Below are 15,922 nucleotides of genomic sequence, written 5' to 3' on the forward strand. Positions count from 1 at the left end.
CACCCCCTGCAAACTAACCTCACTCACCCCCTGCAAACCCATCTCCCCCACCCTCTGAAAACCCATCTCCCTCACCCCCTGCAAACCCATCTCACTCACTCCCTGCAAACCCATCTCCCTCACCCCCTGCAAACTAACCTCACTCACTCCCCGCAAACCCATCTCCCCAACCCTCTGAAAACCCACCTCACTCACTCCCCGCAAACCCATCTCCCCCACCCTCTGAAAACCCATCTCCCTCACCCCCTGCAAACCCATCTCACTCACTCCCTGCAAACCCATCTCCCTCACCCCCTGCAAACTAACCTCACTCACTCCCCGCAAACCCATCTCCCCAACCCTCTGAAAACCCACCTCACTCACTCCCCGCAAACCCATCTCCCTCACCCTCTGAAAACCTATCTCAATCACTCCCTGCAAACCCATCTCCCTCACCCTCTGAAAACCCATCTCAATCACCCCCTGCAAACTCATCTGACACCCCTGCAAATCAATCTCACTGCATGTGTGATAAGTAGGTGCCAAAAAACTTTTAGAGGCGCTTCCTATCGAATATGGTGTGTCATTTAAAGACGCCACTGCAAACTTGAACACCACAATTATCTCAACCCGGAGCAATGCTCATGAATGTTAATAACACATACCTGAGGATGAAATATAACAGTTTCCAATATTAATTGATCGGAAGGTTCCACAAATGTCAGTGGATGTGAATGTTGAACAGTATCTTCTTACCATCTGAACGTTTCCCTCAGAGTCAGATGACCGAAGCTATCACGCTGGTGTGGTTGTCGATCGCGGCGACGTTGTGATCGTTAACGCGCAACGTGCAGTGGTAGCCGGCGTGTCGACCCCCAGCTCGGATCATATCGGTGATGTTCTCAAGTTACGGCCGCCCCTGACGTGGCCAAGGGAACAACTTTTGTTTGTTTTACCACTGTCATTATATAACGTAACCAAATCAATGACAACCTAGCACCGTGTGGCGGGACCGGATGTACCGGAAGTCACGTGACTGACAATCAGTTTGGGCCATTTCCCAAAAATCAGCGTCTGTTTCGTAGGTAAATACCGTGTTAAATTATTAAACACTAAAACAAACCACTCGTGTAATTATTTCAGATCCAGTTGATATATATTAATCGAAAATTATTCTACATATGTTAAATGAGGCAAAAGCAGTTGTTGTCGCCAAGCAGAGCTGGAGCTATGCGACAATCAATGTCCGCCCAGGAGGCCGCGCACGTAACGTTGTAATCATTTCCAATTAATATTGTATCGTATTGATGAGCCTTTAAGCTCGGAGCACGCACCGGAGTAGCACAGGGAGCGGCGGTGTAACGGCAGACGCAGCAGATTCTCTGCGACAGTCACCGGGACACGGATTACTGTGCTGAAGTCGGATACTGGAACCCACGACCCGGTGAGCCACAATGTATACGTAGCCTCCCTGATCCGATGTGTGAGGAGAGTCGGGTACGGAACTATGAGCCAGGGGACCTTCATGTTGGAAGTCCCAAGGGCTCTGCACGGTACATAACGCTCCCGGCACGTGTTGGTCTGGACCAGTAGCTTCCTTAACTGACGCGAGAAAACAGGTTCGTAATTTAGTTAATTTTGTTACGGGATACCCAAGAACCCTAAGGGCTCACCTCAGAAATAACTTTGTATTATTATATTGATTTTTCATCGACATTGAAAACTGTCATCCAGGATTAGTGTGTCATTTGATGTTTCGGGCGATATATTTTGACATATATTGCTGAACAGAGAATCAGCAACGTCAACGTATTGAATAACCCGTCAACCACATGTATCGCATTTATATAGGTTACATTTTCTGTAGCATTTATGCTTGACTTGAAATATGGAATATAAACAGCTGGGTAAAAGAAAGTATACGCTGGAAAACTGGATTGGACCAAACAATTACAAACGTTATCAAAACGTTACAAGGCTGAAGACAGTCACTGAAACACTGCACACATAAGGTCCACAACGCGATGACGACACCCGTATCAAATACACCATGGCCATATCTTGTTTGTTTCATGTCAAGCCACCCTCCATCATGAGTATTTTCGTAAGTCCAGCAGTGTATATGTTAGCGTGTCCTGGGAGATGTGCCCTCGCCGTCCACGTGTTGGGCGGCGTCATCATCGCAGAGAATGTTAAAATACATCTCCACAATGTCATTGCAGACAATATCGATAGAACACACGTTCGTTCATTTTGTACGTGAATGCTTAAATAATTACGTCAATAAAACACAACACGTCGAATGTGCCATTATATCGGTATCCTTGCTGCTGAGGCATGTGCTATATGCACAGTACCATGAACATCGACCCATTTAATCCGCCCCATTGATAATAGGAGAATCTGTGTAGAATGGACATGTAAAATTCATAACGAATAGAAAGATATGGAGATATAGGTGTGCCAGAACGAAATAGGAGTACAGGGCTGATTATTGACGTGGACGGCAACGACATTGATCCGGAGGTTGCCGAGTCCTCGCAGCAGAGTAGGCCATGAAGTACACAAGGGATTACCAGGAGTCGGGGAGGACGGGGGAAGACTGGTGACATACTTCAGAGGAAACACCAGGGGTGCTGAAGGGGGAGGCTGGAGGGGTGGGGGTATTGATGTGGCAGGCGGTGGTTTACTTCAGAGAAGGCTTGCTGGGGTGGCGTCATTGTGTGTTTTACTTCAAACGAAACATGGAGGTGATGGAATGAGAAGAGGAAAGGCGGCTGTGTACTACAAATGGGACTTGGTTCCCTGTAAATGGGGACTTCAGTACCGGGCCGGGAAAAAGTTCGTAGTTGTCGTGGTGTATTGTAGGGGGAGATGGTGGTGGTGTATTGTAGGAGGAGATGGTGGTGGTGTATTGTAGGGGGAGATGGTGGTAGTGTATTGTAGATGGAGGTGGTGATGGTGTATTGTAGGGGGAGATGGTTGTTGTATATTGTAGGGGGAGATGGTGATGGTGTATTGTAGAGGGAGATGGTGATGGTGTATTGTAGGGGGAGATGGTTGTTGTATATTGTAGGGGGAGATGGTGATGGTGTATTGTAGAGGGAGATGGTGATGGTGTATTGTAGGGGGAGATGGTTGTGGTATTGTAGGGGGGAGGTGGTGGTGGTGTATTGTAGGGGGAGATAGTGGTGGTGTATTGTAGTGGGAGATGGTGGTGGTGTATTGTAGGGGGAGATGGTGGTGGTATATTGTAGGAGGAGATGGTTGTGGTGTATTGTAGGAGGAGATGGTTGTAGTGTATTGTAGGGGGAGATGGTGGTGGTGTATTGTAGGGGGAGATGGTTGTAGTGTATTGTAGGGGGAGATGGTTGTGGTATATTGTAGGGGGAGATGGTTGTTGTATATTGTAGGGGGAGATGGTGGTGGTGTATTGTAGAGGGAGATGGTTGTGGTGTATTGTAGGGGGAGATGGTGGTGGTGTATTGTATAAGGAGATGGTGGTGGTGTATTGTAGGGGGAGATGGTGGTGGTGTATTGTAGAGGGAGATGGTTGTGGTGTATTGTAGGGGGAGATGGTGGTGGTGTATTGTATAAGGAGATGGTTGTGGTGTATTGTAGAGGGAGATGGTTGTGGTGTATTGTAGGGGGAGATGGTGGTGGTGTATTGTAGGGGGAGATGGTTGTTGTATATTGTAGGGGGAGATGGTGGTGGTGTATTGTAGGGGGAGATGGTAGTGGTGTATTGTAGGGGGAGATGGTGGTGGTGTATTGTATAAGGAGATGGTGGTGGTGTATTGTAGGGGGGAGATGGTGGTGGTGTATTGTAGGGGGAGATGGTGGTGGTGTATTGTAGGGGGAGATGGTGGTGGTGTATTGTAGAGGGAGATGGTGGTGGTGTATTGTATAAGGAGATGGTGGTGGTGTATTGTAGGGGGGAGATGGTGGTGGTGTATTGTAGGAGGAGATGGTGGTGGTGTATTGTAGCGGGAGATGGTGGTGGTGTATTGTAGGGGGAGATGGTGGTGGTGTATTGTAGGGGGAGATGGTGGTGGTGTATTGTAGGGGGAGATGGTGGTGGTGTATTGTATAAGGAGATGGTGGTGGTGTATTGTAGGGGGGAGATGGTGGTGGTGTATTGTAGGAGGAGATGGTGGTGGTGTATTGTATAAGGAGATGGTGGTGGTGTATTGTAGGGGGAGATGGTGGTGGTGTATTGTAGGAGGAGATGGTGGTGGTGTATTGTATAAGGAGATGGTGGTGGTGTATTGTAGGGGGAGATGGTTGTGGTGTATTGTATAAGGAGATGGTGGTGGTGTATTGTAGGGGGAGATGGTTGTGGTGTATTGTATAAGGAGATGGTGGTGGTGTATTGTAGGGGGTGATGGTGGTGGTATATTGTAGGAGGAGATGGTTGTGGTGTATTGTAGGAGGAGATGGTTGTAGTGTATTGTAGGGGGAGATGGTGGTGATGTATTGTAGGAGGAGATGGTTGTAGTGTATTGTAGGGGGAGATGGTTGTGGTATATTGTAGGGGGAGATGGTTGTTGTATATTGTAGAGGGAGATGGTTGTGGTGTATTGTAGGGGGAGATGGTGGTGGTGTATTGTATAAGGAGATGGTGGTGGTGTATTGTAGGAGGAGATGGTGGTGGTGTATTGTAGAGGGAGATGGTTGTGGTATATTGTAGGGGGAGATGGTTGTAGTGTATTGTAGGGGGAGATGGTGGTGGTGTATTGTAGGGGGAGATGGTGGTGGTGTATTGTAGGGGGAGATGGTGGTGGTGTATTGTAGAGGGAGATGGTTGTGGTGTATTGTAGGGGGAGATGGTGGTGGTGTATTGTATAAGGAGATGGTGGTGGTGTATTGTAGGGGGGAGATGGTGGTGGTGTATTGTAGGAGGAGATGGTGGTGGTGTATTGTATAAGGAGATGGTGGTGGTGTATTGTAGGGGGAGATGGTGGTGGTGTATTGTAGGAGGAGATGGTGGTGGTGTATTGTATAAGGAGATGGTGGTGGTGTATTGTAGGGGGAGATGGTTGTGGTGTATTGTATAAGGAGATGGTGGTGGTGTATTGTAGGAGGAGATGGTGGTGGTGTATTGTATAAGGAGATGGTGGTGGTGTATTGTAGGGGGAGATGGTGGTGGTGTATTGTATGAGGAGATGGTTGTGGTGTATTGTATAAGGAGATGGTTGTGGTGTATTGTATAAGGAGATGGTGGTGGTGTATTGTAGGAGGAGATGGTGGTGGTGTATTGTATAAGGAGATGGTTGTGGTGTATTGTAGGGGGAGATGGTGGTGGTGTATTGTATAAGGAGATGGTGGTGGTGTATTGTATAAGGAGATGGTGGTGGTGTATTGTAGGGGGAGATGGTGGTGGTGTATTGTATGAGGAGATGGTTGTGGTGTATTGTATAAGGAGATGGTTGTGGTGTATTGTAGGGGGAGATGGTGGTGGTGTATTGTATAAGGAGATGGTGGTGGTGTATTGTAGGGGGAGATGGTGGTGGTGTATTGTAGGGGGAGATGTTGGTGGTGTATTGTAGAGGGAGATGGTGATGGTGTATTGTATAAGGAGATGGTTGTGGTGTATTGTAGAGGGAGATGGTGGTGGTGTATTGTATAAGGAGATGGTTGTGGTGTATTGTAGGGGGAGATGGTTGTGGTGTATTGTATAAGGAGATGGTGATGGTGTATTGTAGAGGGAGATGGTGGTGGTGTATTTTAGAGGTAGGTAGTGATGGTGTATTGTAGAGGGAGATGGTGGTGGTGTATTTTAGAGGTAGGTAGTGATGGTGTATTGTGGAGGGAGGTGGTGGTGGTGTATTGTAGCGGGAGATGGTGCTGGTGTATTGTAGGGGGAGATGGTGGTGGTGTATTGTAGTGTGAGATGGTGCTGGTGTATTGTAGAGGAAGGTGGGTGGTGGTGGCTGATGGTGAACGGGAGTGCCATATAATTTTTCCGACTATGATGTTTATGAATCAATATCAAAAAGTGCTGATGCCATATGTTCGCGAAAAGGTGACCGTATCCTGCCCCATTATTTTTACCAGTCACAAACACATCCAAAGGCAAGTCAAATCTTCACATGAAAAACAAGGGAACATATGGTTTTAGTCAAAAAAGGAAATTCCATCATATTTGTCGCTGATGCGTCAGGGCCTTGAATCTTGTAATCATGATCAAACAGCTTCTGACAAGTATCGTATGACGCTCTTCGACCAAAGGCTGGAGCTGCTGGATTGTTGCTCATGACGGGAAAGTTGACTGTTGGAATGTTGACGTCATCCCTCTTGTCATACATCAGGGAGAGTGATTTGTCACTCTGAATCTTTATGCATAGATCTAAATATGAAACAGATGAGGCGGTCTCACTGGTCTCCTTTATTTCTAGTTCAAGTAGGAAAATCAGTGGAAGGGATTGGATATGTGATGGTTATTGAACGACATCAGATCATCGATACATCTGAAACTTAAGTTAAACTTCTTGGTCAAATTACCTTGTTTTGACTTTGTGAATCCGAGGTACAATTCTTATGCATATGCTTAAAGAAATGATCAGCAAGGAGTGGGAGCACAATTGGTCCACATCGGGATGCCAACTTCTTGTCTAAATGTCCCAAATTTTACATAGATGTTATCAATGAGGAAGTCCAGCATTCTGATATAGAGAATCCCACCTGAATATCTTTTGATATCAAATATAACGAGTGTTGATATTTGTTATATCAAAGACACGAGGGTGAGATTATGTTTATCATCTATCATTCTTCCAACTTTGTCAGTTTGTAGACAGTCATAAACAGTGTCTTAAGTGTAAAAAATACTGCTTCAGTAGCAAAGACATATGTGATGTCATTGGATTGTGACGTCATGGTAACCAGTTGCATCGGACATCGTTTTTGTCACTGGTGCGTCACGAAAAAACTAAAGATTGAACACTATGACTAGTTGTAGTTGCATGAACGTCCTTGTTTTATTTTCTGGTATCACAGCGATGGCGTTATTGCTTTGAGCCACGTTATTGCATGACGCCAGGCGCCGTGCCTTTTTTGTATGAGTTTGAGAAAATTACATTGGGGCATGGGGGCATGGGGGCATGGGGGCATGGGCCATCACAGGTGTATGATAATATGCGTACTTTCCAAATACATAAATAATTATAAAAAAAAATATTTTCTAAAATATTTCTAACTGTAAATTATTACACTAAACATGTTTATGTTCTTACTGGCTTGGGCGGTAGGGTAGCCTAGTGGTTAAAGCGTTCGCTCGTCACACCGTAGATCCGGGTTCCATTACCCACATGGGTAGAATGTGTGAAGCCCATTTCTGGTGTCCCCTGCCGTTATATTGCTGGAATATTGCTAAAAGCTGCGTAAAATCATACTCACTCAATATTATTGGTATACCTGCGCTTTCGTTCCTCGCCGGCGGAGGCGAAGGGAGGGTGTCAGTCTTTTTCTTACGGCATTTCGCTGCTGTGAAAAGTTGACCTATTTTCGAAAAGCGGGTCTGTCTGTCAAGAGGGACGGAGACAGGACTTCGCCATGTCGCTATGTGGTAAACGTTAACCCAGTTTCCGTGTAGCGAGATATTAGCACTTTTAGACAGTGTGAATTATTGACGTATCAGGCTACGCTAGTATACATACTAACATTTGGAGGTAACTCTCATAGAGAAGTATGGTTCATTGTTAAAAATAACAAACGCATTCACAACGTTGTGGGTTTAATTTTTTATAATATCTGCATGTCTCCATATATACTTCATGTCTGCAGTTATTATTTATTATAAGATAATATTACAACATTGTAGCTATTACTTTGAACAGATCAAATATTAATAACTCTCTCAATGTAGATATATCAATGTCAACAGTATCATGCATACCACTATGATAGTGAACATAATACCCCATGTTCCTTGAAAACAATAACACATGTTTCAGGAAGTCATTTTTGTTAAAACATATTACTGGTTTTGTTTTCATAATTTGTTTGTTTTCTACTTTATATTACATAAATATTTAACCTGAAAGGTGCCATATTCTCATTCCTGATTCTTAGGGTCCCACATGACGATTACAATTTGTTTTATCTTCTGGGTTACATATGTGCGCTTTATGACAGCGTATACGTAGGTACTCTTAACACACACACACACACACAAAAACACACACACACACAAACACACACACAAACACACACACACACACACACACAAACACAAACACACACACAAACACACACACTCACACACACACACACACACACACACACACACACACGTGCATGCATATAAGTGCCATAATCTTGGATGCGACGTTAAACGGCATTTCACTTCACCTCTTAAGAAGTCAAAGCACTTCACATTTGGTTTCTTGCAGCGTGATGGAAATACAGAGTTCTCGTGTGACCACCCGAAAACACTTTCGCGATACCCATATCCCTATATTATGGTTAATACGACCACGTGAAGATCAATTGCGTGGATCGATGCACTGGATTGTCTGGTCCAGACTCGATGGTTTACAGACCGCCGTCATATAGCTGAAATACTGCTGAGTGCGGCGTTAAACAACAAATAAACAAACAAACAAAACACATAAAACATTTTTAGATTAGACACTTACATACGTATCTGGAATAATATCGTTTCCCAACCGTTCCTGGGCCTAGAAACTCAATAATCTGACATCGCAGCGTTTTGAAGCACTATTTGTCTGCGCGGAAGGAACAGGAGAGTGGGGCAGGTGTGATCCGGCTTCAATCGCTGTCTGAAGTAGAAAACCCGTACAGTCGCGACTTGTACTACAAAAGAAATAACACTGAAGACATGGATTAAATATGACACACAGAAACTATTTTCGCATCAAAGGCTTATGAAAAAAGACTTGCAAACGTTGAGTGACTTTCGGCATTCAGTTGAGAGACCAGTCGTTCTATAGGCAGTTAGTCGTTGTCCCTGTTGGGTACTAACCGTCGGGTAGTATTCGGTAATTTAAACCTCCACTGGACTACAAAGTTCTTTGCTTGGTCAAATATTGACAGCTGGGATCAAGGAAGAGTCACAGACAAGTCTGGTACAAGCTAGGAGGCTAGAGCAGGATCCTGTACCTCTGAATCTGGTTGCATGGTCCCTTGGTAATGGTTCGTCGCCATCTTGAATGGTAAATCAAATGCTCTCTTAGACGTGGCAGACTACGCTAGATCACTACCACTGACGTATAGTGAATTTCAGTCAATCTTGACGCCCGACATATGTACAAAGTTGCATTAATCCATGATTACCATGATTACCGTGATACGTTCATCCAAACAAAACACAGATCCAGTAATCACATATATGGTCACATCTGGATTAAGTAACGCCACTATATGCGAGACAAAGCTATCATCATGTAAATGCCTACACAGCAGATTGTCATGCACACAGAACTGGACACAGACGCTTGTTCGGAACTCTGAAACCTGAAATCTGAATATGGTATCTACAGCAGTTCACATTATTATCAACAAAATGAATGGGTTGGTGAATGAAGTGCGAGGGGAACCTATAAGTTTCTCTGCTCCGTAGATTTGAGAGTCTGTTGTATGAATGAAATATCTGTAAAAAGGAGATTCTATTGTAGCGTGTTCAATTACTTTAAAGGTCACAGGCTCGTAATATAGCTTCGGTATCAACTTAAAAAGTTAACCGGTTTTTTTTCTTGAAAGAATTCCATCCTGAGATTTGAAGTTCTTTACAGGGGCATTTAAAAACCCCGTTCTGAATCGCGTGCACTAAAAGATTGCAAAAGCAGCAGTAATTTCCTTTGCAGCTTTTCTAAATAACCATTTCATTATTCCCAATCTCCCTTTCTTTCCCCTAATTCAGCCAGAGCCACAGGCACATGGAAGCTCTTGTAAGACAGCACTCGGATACTAGAGTCTGTGGATGGCGTCGTGGAACGTGACGCCACCCCTGAGTCTAGTTGGAAGCAGAGTTAGGGAATGTGAGTTGTACCAGTCTCCGTAAAGACCTCTTCAATAGTCCAGCGTCCGTCAAACCATCTCACGAACATCCCAAGAGTCGCTCATCAGTCGCTCACTCCGAGGATGGAAATCCCCCCTGAGACCAAAACTGTCAGTTTTTTGCCCGAAATCATTTGGTTTTGTCTGTTGCACGTCTTTGTAGGTCTCTAGCTGACAGTTCCTTGCTCTACATTTCAAATCAGATTCCAGAATAAAGAGAAACGCATGTTTCTGAGTATTACCAGTTTTCTCTTAAATCTGTCTTTGTCGTCTTGAAACGTCAACCTGTCAATCTGAATCGAAGGATGTCTACAACACAGCAGTGTGTATAAGCAGTACAACAGTAATCGTGACACCGATATCAGCACATGTATTTCCTACATCTACATGCATATTTTGTTTCTTTCTCCGTATTGTGTCTATTGTTTTCAGCTTAAGTAGGTAATATACGTCCATATATAACACGCGCCATTGTCTATAAGCATCCAGCCCTTGAACCGCCGTGGCTGTCAGTGGAAAAAAGTGGAATGATTATTGCCGGCCCCCTGTGTGGATATGGAGAGAGGGAAATTGCTGTAGAGACACGCACTGTTATTGTAAATGACCCCAGTCTATCAATAACCCACACAGTAATAACAGGCTAGATGACACGTCGTGACCTTGACCCCGGAAGGTCACTGCACTTAGGCGCGAACAATATAAAGCAAAGACCGAAGGGATCTTTTAAGCAGGCAATCAATTTTTCTTTCTCTTTCCTTTGTCAATGAAAATACTCAGCTCTTGTATGATCTGTGTAACATACAATTATGGTAAATCAGTGTGTTTGTGATTGTTTCCAGTCTCTATCGTTTGCATGTACGCCTGTTTTTGTTTTTAACTTACATAAGCCAGGTTCACAATATCTAAGCCTTTGTCTGTTTATCAAGGATGAAGCTGGTTCTCACTGTCAGGTACATGAAAGTGAGATCGGAAGTGTCTACTTTGCCAATTGCAGGGAGACCGATGCTGCGTTTTATGTGTTGATACCCTAAGCTTCTTTGCCTGAATACCTCATAGGTATGATAATGGTAAGAGAAGGAAGGATAAATATACCTTCCATTATTTATCACCCATTTCATCTTCCCGTTCATTGGCCTGGACTCGCGCTAGGTTCTGTGTAGATGGACATACGAGGTGACTAATCATTTCTCGTACAGGAGAGCGCAGTACATCTATAAATATCAGTAATATGCATCAAGAACCAGCAATTTCACTCAGTGTTAGACTTTCTACGTCCAGCCAGACATGACTATTGATTCCTAACTCAACTTCCCATCATTTTTCACTCATGCCGCTAAACGAATAAAAAAGAAGTCCTGGAATGTGACATGAATCTTGTAGCACGAAGAGCGGTCAATTGGGAGGTGAATACCTTCAGTCCTAGTCACTGCTGTACCCATCACCCCTGGGGAGGTGTGGCTTACACGGGTAGGTGGGGAGCGGATATATCACACGGGTAGTGAGGGGATATTTCACACGGGTAGTGAGGGGATATTTCACACGGGTAGTGAGGGGATATTTCACACGGGGTAGTGAGGGGATATCTCACACGGGTGGTGAGGGGATATCTCACACGGGTAGTGAGGGGATATCTCACACGGGTAGTGAGGGGATATCTCACACGGGTGGTGAGGGGATATCTCACACGGGTAGTGAGGGGATATCTCACACGGGTAGTGAGGGGATATCTCACACGGGTAGTGAGGGGATATCTCACACGGGTAGTGAGCGGATAACTCACACGGGTAGTGAGAGGATATCTCACACGGGTAGTGAGGGGATATTTCACACGGGGTAGATGGTGAGGGGATGTCTCACACGGGTAGTGAGGGGATGTCTCACACGGGTAGGTAGTGAGGGGATGTCTCACATGGGTAGGAAGTAAGGGGACATCTCACACGGGTAGTGAGGGGATATTTCACACGGGGTAGATGGTGAGGGGATGTCTCACACGGGTATGTAGTGAGAGAATATCTCACACGGGTAGGTAGTGAGGGGACATGTCACACGGGTAGTTAGTGAGGGAACATCTCACACGGGGAAGGTAGTGAGGGGACATCTCACACGGGGTAGGTGGTGGGGGAACATCTCACACGGGGCAGGTAGTGAGGGGATATGTCATACGGGTAGGTAGTGAGGGGATATCTCACACGGGGCAGGTATTGCGGGGATAGTTCGACAAAAAGATATACACGTAAAGTAAGTTGTTCTTCATACTCGTGCGTTATGCTCTAATCACCGTTCGATTGAACAATGTACCATAACAAGTCCTTTTTCAAAAGAATGCTGTTGCTGGATTTTCGTGGTCGCTTAATCCTTCAAATTACTTCAAAGCGTAACCATATGAAGTAAAAAGCCATAAAATGTCAGCTTTGCATGGACAAATAAATAAACATGTGATGTTTGATCTATATTTAGCCGTAGCACCATCATAGGTCCTTGAATGACTCAAGTAGTGTGTTAGTTTCTCGACCAATTGCTGAGGGACGAATGGCCTCTAGTGCTTCCCTGGGATGGGTAGTCGATTGCTTCACTCACACAAGTGGCTGGCACCAGGGAAGTGCTAATAGTTTTAGCGATGCTGTGTTTTCACAGAAACTGCAACGTTTGTCAGACTGTTTACACGTGGATCAGCTTGTCCCTCACACGGACAGCCCGTAACAACGTTACTAAGAACAGCATTGCCCCTGGCTAGTTTAGACGCCAATCTGAGGCTTGTGGACAACGCGAGACACATTGGCTTCCGGAAGTCAGTGCGCGTGAAACGTCGTTACAGACGGCCAGTGACGTAAGAGTCGCCGCCATTTTGGTTTGAGGCAAAATGTTTGAAAACGAACCCGTTGCGACACAGAACGATCTCAGTAGGCCGGAAGAACCGTTCGGTGCAGAGACATCTCCCTCAGGATAAAGTTTTTCTAACAAGAAAAAAACCATGTTCTGCGAGGAATATTGAAATACCGCAGGGTTTTCTGATTAAAGTTTCCATAGCAACAATGACAAGTGTTAAAAGGACCTACGCGGGAACAGCTGAGTGTTTTCATCGTTCCCATAGAGACGGTGTGGCAGATGCATGCTGAGTGGGAAGAGGGTGGCTTTTCGTAACCATAGTTGGGGACTGGGCTTCATGCCATTGTTTACATCATCTCTACTGTATTAATCAAATCGATTTTCTTCAATCATGTCTCCTTACTACCTACACAGAGAGACGAGGATCCGATTAGACTGATTGAAATGCTTCGTCGGATAACGAAAGCAAATGTCGCGACATGCATCATCGATGCCGTTGTATACGTCGTCGAAGGGGTCGTACACAGTACACGTCGTCATTGTACATGGAGTTGCACATGCATGATTAGTTTAGCTGATGAATATCTGCGCGATAAGGTTATGAGGTCTACAAGACCTTTAAATATTGAAACTACCAAAGTATGGATTGTTGATGTTTTCATTCTATCTATTATCATTGAGTTCATGTGAGATCTTAACACCGTGTTCAATTAGCATGTCATAGCATTACCTAACGCCGCTACCAGGGTGGTTTGACTGACAAGTATTCCTTCTCCTCAATCAGATAACCTTACTTTAGTTATTAATATTTATGGACAAATATAACACTTCATTTGCCAATATATAACAGTTGGATAAATTTTGAATATTTGACAAACCTGCATATGTCATGTTCATATGACATCAGATAAACCGTATGATTTCATGACGTCACATAATGCTCGGAGATATGACAGAATGACAGATGTACATGCAGCTGGAATCGTAGACAATGGACGAGCCGCACACGAGTTTAATCAATAGACACTCGGAACAAGGACATGGCAAAGACGCAATGCTTCATCGAAACACCATTTAAGTTTAGTGCAGTAGAGGTTCAAGATGTATGCAATGCTTCTTGGAGTGTTTGTTTATGTGGAAGGAGGTTAGCATGCAAACCTCGCCAGACTTGGCCTGTCTATTGATCGTACATGCGAATCATGCCAATTAAAATATATACAAGTACTTTTATAGACCGTGTAAAAATAGCATGCGCGTAGCGAGGCAGAAATTACATTGCTATTTAAAACAAATCCAATAAAATTCCGAGACGAAAAACAACTATTGACGTATATCCCTAACTAAACACATGCGTCATTGATGGGGCGGGCAGTAAAACAGCACCGGAGTGACGCAGCGGCTGCTGATGGTGTAAGTCCCCTACCAGACTCCGTGCTGTTAGGTCCATGTGCCCAGGGGACGTCACTAACGCCGGCGAGAATCCCTCCTCGGCACCTGTACCAGCAGAGACGGCTGTGGTGATCGACAATCTGCAGCTTCGTACACGACGATGATCAGTAGAGCTCATGAAAAAAGTCTGATGGTATACATTTCGACCGAAATCCCGTTAAGCTGGATGGTAGCGTTTTATGTTTCCTATTGACAAATGTCTGGATCATTGGTACGTAGTCATGTTCCTCTACTTGTGTGGAGACATTTTCTAGTATATTTGTCCGTCAAGTGGGATTCAGGGATTCCGCATTAAGATTGTTCTTCCCAGCACAGAGAATCTTTTAAATTATACTCTCCCAAAAAGGTAGGGGATCATGGAATTACAAGGTTATGATCCTTCATCATGAGAGAGATCAGCTTTAAACAATTACTGCCTGAGACAGAACGGTTTCGGGATCAAATGCTAACGCCCCAACACCCGAGCCCATGCAATTACTCCGTGCACGTGGATTCGGGATCATTCTTGATTTTGACACTTCAGTGAAAGGTCGTCGAACCGCTCTCGGCCATTGGTATTGTTGATTTTCATTTACCACAGCAACATGTATGCTCTCTATTCTTGCCTGAATGCAGTACTTGTGGTGAGATTGGGAATGCATCGTCTACAACGTGATGAACGCCTGGGGGCTACAGTCATGCTTCAACCTGGAGCGTGAGGTAGTCAATTTGTTCAATGTGTCTCAGTCTGTGATTTGCAGAGTTTGGTTTCAGCTTTCTGCAGAAATGTTAATGATTGGCTTCGCAACTGACGACCAAAGTCAGTCCAGCGTCGATTCATCAGGGAAAAGCGTTTTAAGAAAAAGGCCCCAAACAGCCAATCAAATCGCTGTTGATTTGCTTCAGGCCACCGGAGGTATTGACAGACGATTAGACATTGCTTGATACTGCTAATCTGCATACTTGGCGACCACGTGTTGTGCCCCTGTGAACAAACTGACACATTCTAACCAGATGCTAATGGTGTGTAGGGCGAAATGGTGGGGAATCGCCCATGGCCTCGTGTAATGTGTAATGTGTTCAGATGAGTCCATATTCACTCTGGACTTTCTGGATAGGCGTGGACGTGCCTGGATGCCTCGTCACGCGATCGTCAACGTTTGTAAACATGACAGATTTGGAGGTGGGCCTGTAGGGATATGGGTCGGGATGACTATGACTATGACTATGACTGCCAGAACGCCACTGCATATTGTCCATGGAAGGTTCACAAGACACTACTACAGAGACAACATTCTGGCGCCAATATTTGTGCCGTTTCCCCGCCATTCTGGTCCATATTTTATCTTTCAAGATGATAACGCTCCTGAACACCGTTTGCGAATCGTAACTGACCACCTCCAGCAGCAAACATCGCCAAAATGAATGGTCAGCCATGAATCCTGACCTTTCAACCATAGGTCATTGTTTGGACATGATCGGGAGGACGTCAAAGGTCATCCGCTACGTCAGCCGAACTGGGCCAGTCGCTGCTAGGGGAGTGGACAGGACCCCCTCAAACTGTCATTGGGACATTAAGTCGGGCCATGTCACGCCGTATAAACGAATGTTTGACCAATCGTGGGACATGGCCTATTATTGATACAGTCAAAAGTTAATTTTCTGCTCA

General features: G+C 44.9%; 1 protein-coding gene across 2 annotated transcripts in view; it reads left to right on the forward strand.

Moving 5' to 3' along the window:
• Positions 1-1,295: 1,295 nt before the first annotated feature.
• Positions 1,296-15,922, forward strand: part of LOC124136774 (muscarinic acetylcholine receptor M2-like) — a 264,939-nt gene continuing 250,312 nt past the window's right edge. Inside the window, exon 1 of one of the 2 annotated variants that reach the window (XM_046502800.2) lies at positions 1,296-1,598. The gene's annotated coding sequence lies outside the window, so the exon portion shown is untranslated. The remainder of the gene's footprint in view (positions 1,599-15,922) is intronic. The other variant, XM_046502798.2, reaches the window with a different exon arrangement.

The sequence above is a fragment of the Haliotis rufescens genome, unplaced genomic scaffold (assembly GCF_023055435.1).
Source record: "Haliotis rufescens isolate VD_foot unplaced genomic scaffold, xgHalRufe1.0.p SCAF_31, whole genome shotgun sequence".
NCBI lineage: Eukaryota > Metazoa > Mollusca > Gastropoda > Lepetellida > Haliotidae > Haliotis > Haliotis rufescens.